Raw genomic sequence first — 5,488 nt, 5'->3', positions numbered from 1 at the left:
TTGTGTTTGGAGTTCAAATATATTCTGTCTGTCCAAATACTCTAGAAAAAATAGTCAGTAGCACAATTGTCAAAAACCTTTGCCATGAGGAGGTATGAACTTTACTGCCACAACCATGCTAATTCTTTCCTATTAACATATTCCATTTTAATGACATTTTTGTGATGTTCTTATGATTCACCCATTGCTATTCTCCTCATTATGGATAATTGGATCCCAGAAAAAACCCTACTGTAGGCATGCCTAAGGGCATGACTAGTAGGATTGTCAACTTCTCAAACAAAGTAGCAGTGTGAGAACTGGTCACCATGCAGTATTACAAACTACTGTTTGAAAATCTCCTCTGTTTCAAATGTACCATAAGTGTAGTGGGGATGCTGTGGGAGAAATGCAAGTCCAACTACACCCCCACTCCTGGAACAGAGGATAGTTGCATTGTTCTTTGGATCCTGATATTGGCGCAAGTTGATAATATACTAGAGAAGGTTTTCTGCCTTTAAAGAAAATAATTATAAGTCTGTACTTGCAGGGAATGATAAATTGCAATTATCCTTGAAATTCTAGAACGTGATCATATCGTGACAGTCAACCATTCTGCTTGTATAAGGTCAATGCTATAAATTGAATGCCCCCTTAAGATTAGTATAGTGGTAGTGTCCTCCTGTTGACAAACAAGCCAATCTATGCAAAAATAAATGGGAACACATCTGACGAAAAAATGGCAGCGTTCATAAACCACTGGGAGAACATTTCAGGGCTGCAGCACTGTCCTGGGAGAATGAAAGTTACCACTTTACAGCAAAGAAACTTCAAAGGGAGACTCCAGTATGAAACTGCTGAACTCAAATTTATCAGAAAATATTAAGTAACCTCATTTAACCAGAAAGACTACAATCATCTTTTCTTGCTGATGTAAATTCACATGATCATTTGGTCCTATTGCTCACTGGTCTGGGTCCACCCACTTAGGCTCTAACAGCAAACCATTGTTCCTGTCTTACTGTTTTATTTATTGACTGACTGACTCCAGAAGCTCCAGGCAGTTCACAAAAACAAGAACAGCTATTGAAACAAGAGTTAAAAATCTAACACATTCAAAAATTACGGCAATGAAAGAATCTAGACAATTAAAAATTTTAAAACTCAGAAATTATTAAACACCTGGTTAGAAAAATGTCTTAGAGGCTCTTTTGAAGGCTGGTAAAGATGTTAAACCACAAATGTCTATAGCAGGAGTGCACAACTGAAATGCCTCAGTGGGGCAGAACCAACTATGACTTGGTGTGTCACGGCCAAGGTGAATTTTCAGCACATTAATCATTAAAATCAATTCTCAAAAATATTAATGGAAACAGTTATTAGTCACTTGTTTATTTTTCCCCCACCTGTGGGTCAAGGGACCCACAATTTTAAACCAAGGATATTAGCCAGAAAATAGGTTCCTCACCTGCTGAGTTGGTGAGGAACCTGGAGTACATACCAGCCTTAACAAACAGAGTCTTCTCTCCATAAATTGCTTTTGCTTTCAGACTGCAATCTTAGGCATGCTTAATGGGTATACTGTGGCACATATGTCCAAGTAAACAAGAATAGGACGGCATTGTAAGGCAGTATCCAACTGCTATGCTACAGGATATTCCTACATGGGGGCCAGTAAAAAAGTACCCAGGTGGCAGATCTGGCCCTTGAGCATTATGTTGTGCAGGCCTGGTCTATAGGGAGCACTTTCCACAGCCTAGGAGTGACTATGGAGAAGGCCCACTCTTGAATCACTGTCAGACGAGCTGGCAGAATATGGAGATAGACCTCTCTCAATGATCTTAGTGTGTGGTGGGGATCATGTAGAAGGAGGTTCTCTCCCAGGTAACCTGTTCCTAAGCCAAAGTAATTTCCAGCACTTTGTATTTTGCCCAGAAACCTATTGGCAGCTAATGCAACTTCTTTTTTTAAAAGGGGGTAATAAGGTTTTTCTGAGACAGCCCAGAGACCAGTCTAGTTGCTGCATTTTGAACCAATTGAAGTTTCCAAACCACATACAAAGGCAGCCCCATGAAGAGTGCATTGCAGTAGTCAAGCCTAGAGATAACCAGAATGCACCACAATTCTGAGATCATTATCCTCAAGGAATGGATGCAGCTGTCATATTAACCAAAAATTATAGAAAGTGGTCCTGGCCATAGCCTCAACCTGAGAAACCAGAGCGAGGCCTGGGTCCAGAAGCACTCCAACAATTTGTACCTTAATCTGGGGTGATTTGTGGACAAAACAAATTGCCCCTGTTCTAGCTGGCCAGGTTTGGGTCCAAAACAAATCATCCATATTTTGGACCTGAAAAATTTGTAGATTCAGATCTCCATTTTGTAGCTATTTCTCCTGCTGTCTCCATTTTGTGTAAGGAATTCTTTGTGAAAATCCTGGCCTCCCAAGCTTCAGATTGGTGACTTACAGTGTGCAATGAATGGCTGGTGATCCCCCCCCACACACACACAATTCCAGATTGGCTTGTTTACATTCAAATCTTGTGTTGCCAAGGGTGACTGACCCCACATTGGCTAGTGGAAGGGTCAAGGGGAGTTCGAAGGAGGGATTTTCAAATGTACTTGAGGCATCCAGCTGCCTTTCTGCCTCATGGGAGGAGAGAGAGAAAGAGCCAGAGGAGCTTTGCTTTGCCTTGCCTGCCTGCTGCCTAGAGTAGATTCTCTGCTTTTTGTTTTTGCTTTCCTGATTGAGGAAAACAAGATAATTTTTTTCACCCCCTTCCTGCTTCTGAGAGAATCACTGCCTGCACCTTCTGTCTGTGTGAATTGATTTGGGTACAAAATGATTTGTACCTGAATCTACCTGTTTTGTGAGATTTGTGGACAAAACAAATCACCCCTGGGCTAGCTGGCCAGATTCGGACCCAAAACAAATTGGGGGTGATTCGATTCAGGTACAAGTCAAATCGAAAAAATCGATTTGTGCACATCCCTACTTCTTGAGGAAAGGTCTCACAATTGCCTCTTTCAAACATGGAGGCATGCTGCCCTCCCTCAGTGAGGCATTTATGATGTCAACTAGGCCATCTCTAACTACCTTCCTGCTAGATGTTATAAGTCACATTGGGCATGGGTCCAAAAGACAAGTAGTAGGCCGAACATCTCCAAGGAGTTTGTCCACATCCCCAGAAGTCACAAATTGAAACTGATCCATTCTAATTAAACCAGAGGAGATACTGGACACCACTGCAGTTGACCCTGCCATAACTGTGGAGTCCCAAGTCAGCTCAAATGCGCGAGAGAGAAATACATGACATGTATTAATTAATCCATATTGCCATGAAGGTTGCTTTATCTACATTTATTTATAAATTTAAAATTTCTTGTATACTGCATCCTCCAAAGACTAGGTGGTGAGTCTTAGAATTGTGAACCAATACTTTATGATCCATATTTCAGTTTTCCATAAAATGACCCTCTTCATATGATTATTCATGCTTTTCAAAACAAGAGGTCACAGACTGTACCCCTTGTTTACAATTGCTGTCTGCATGTCCGTGCATCCATATGCATGCATTCATGTGGACACCTGCTAACAGGATAATACTTCATTCATCTGACAAAGTTGTATTCAAAAAGATTATGCTAGTCTTTAAAGTGTCACGTGACTCTTCTTACTGTAACAGGCTAGGACAGTTTCCTTTGTGGACATTCTAAATTGTGGAATTTCTTAAAATTCTAGAGAATATTCAGGTAGGGAAGGACTACCAGTCTTAGGGGAAGAGAAGCTATGTCAAAATTAATTTGTCCAGAGAGGGTCAGAGGGAATTGGTTGCAGAAGCAGGGTTTAAAATCAAACAAACCTTCCCAGCTAACTCACTCATGATAGTGCTGCAGACTTTTGTCATGCTTTCTGGTTTGCAATGCGGCACTTCCTGTATGAAGCACTGGGGCAACTACTGTGCTTCCAAGAAGCAGCAGATAAAGTTGAATGTGTGTTCTTCTGTTTAACTGAAAAAAGGGGGGAAGCACTAAAGCCTGCTGCTGCAGATGAGCAAAGTTCTTTATCATCTTAGAATCTTTGTTCTAAGGTTCTCTCCTATTGTGACACAAGAACGGTAGCAGGTGCTTGCATTGGCTGCATCTTCCACCTGCGAATGCTGTGGCATTTGAAACATTCTCTCTGGTAACAGTAAGTAGATAATTCAGAGTCTTTAGCTGAAAGGGTTCAAATTCAGCACGGATCATGCCTTGAAATATATTTGTCTCTATTTTCATAAATGACTCACCCCAATCCAGCTAGGGTCCATATCTGTGTGGCAGCAAAATGATGAGGCCAAAGAACTAAACATACACTTCACTCCCCAGTCTAGTTGCAGGGACTGTGTGGGTGGAGCCAAATTAAACAAAGAGAAAGGAGGAAGGAGGCAAAAGATAGACAAATTGGAATGAAGAATAAGAAGGGAGAGAAGGAGCTTGTTACTTATCCTTAACTGGCTAAAACAAAGCAGAGAAGACAGGCTATTGCACTCCTGCCTTCCCTGCAGCCGTTAAATCTGAACAGCGACCAAACGTCTTGTGAATGACCTCAGAATCTCTTGTGACAAGGGGAGAGTTAGATCCAGGAAAGCAGCTCAAATGCTTCCTGGCCAGGCTAGGGCAGGGACACAAAGTCAAGGGGCAAGTCGCCTGGAACTTCAAAAGGGAACCCTCTCTGTATGGAGGCCAGCAAGTCTGCTCTGAGAAAGCATTTTGAACTCAGGAAAAGAAAAGGGAAGAGTAGTTTCCTGAGCACCATATGAGTGGCAGTGTCCAGGTTGGTTTCTGAAAGGGGGAATCATTAAGAGACTTGATAGATGAACCACCACTAGATGAAATAGCCACAAAAGCATGTAGGGCTCTCAGGATTGTCACTTAGTTGGATGGGGGTGTTCTGATTGCATTTGGGCACCGAGCGCAGCTGACTTGGCATACCAAGGACTCTGGGCTTTGGGTATTCAGGTGCTTGATTGGGTCCATCTCCATTCCAAGGGAGGGACTTTAGGATGGGTGTGGTTTCCAAGATCCAGGCAACAAAGTTCCAAAACTTTGTCTCAAGCTATCAACCTTTGCCAATATGTGAGATTTAGGAGGGCAAAATAAAAACAAACATTGAAACAAAAGAAAGCTACCTTCACAACAATTGTGTGGCAACCATCTTATTTACTAAAGGAGGTGATGCTCTTCCGCCAACAGTACCATAGCCCCTTCTGTTCCAGCGGGGTGGTTCAGTCATATTAAGAATTGAAAGGTCCTGTCAAACTTTGTTTTTCACACACTGCTGTTTGCGTGTATCTGCATGCTGCCCTTGGACACGTGTGAAAAAAGAAGTGAAAGAGTCCTCTGGTCTTTTCAGATTATGTCTTCTGTTAAAATATGTTCAAGCTAAATCCCCATGTGTAGTATTTATAGTATTAAAGGGGCAGTTGAGGAACCAGGGGAAAAACAATTAATGTGAAGCTCTCTTCCTA

The 5,488-nt window shown here is 41.9% G+C and overlaps 1 protein-coding gene across 1 annotated transcript in view; it reads left to right on the top strand.

Annotated features, from left to right (window-relative positions):
* Positions 1-3,383: 3,383 nt before the first annotated feature.
* The window catches only part of C2H3orf20 (chromosome 2 C3orf20 homolog), a 104,631-nt gene continuing 102,526 nt past the window's right edge, over positions 3,384-5,488 (top strand). Inside the window, exon 1 of the mRNA XM_053295141.1 lies at positions 3,384-4,170. The gene's annotated coding sequence lies outside the window, so the exon portion shown is untranslated. The remainder of the gene's footprint in view (positions 4,171-5,488) is intronic.

This window comes from Hemicordylus capensis, chromosome 2 (assembly GCF_027244095.1).
Source record: "Hemicordylus capensis ecotype Gifberg chromosome 2, rHemCap1.1.pri, whole genome shotgun sequence".
NCBI lineage: Eukaryota > Metazoa > Chordata > Lepidosauria > Squamata > Cordylidae > Hemicordylus > Hemicordylus capensis.
Note: the sequence above shows the minus strand (reverse complement) of the source record. Positions and strands in the feature narration are given on the sequence as shown.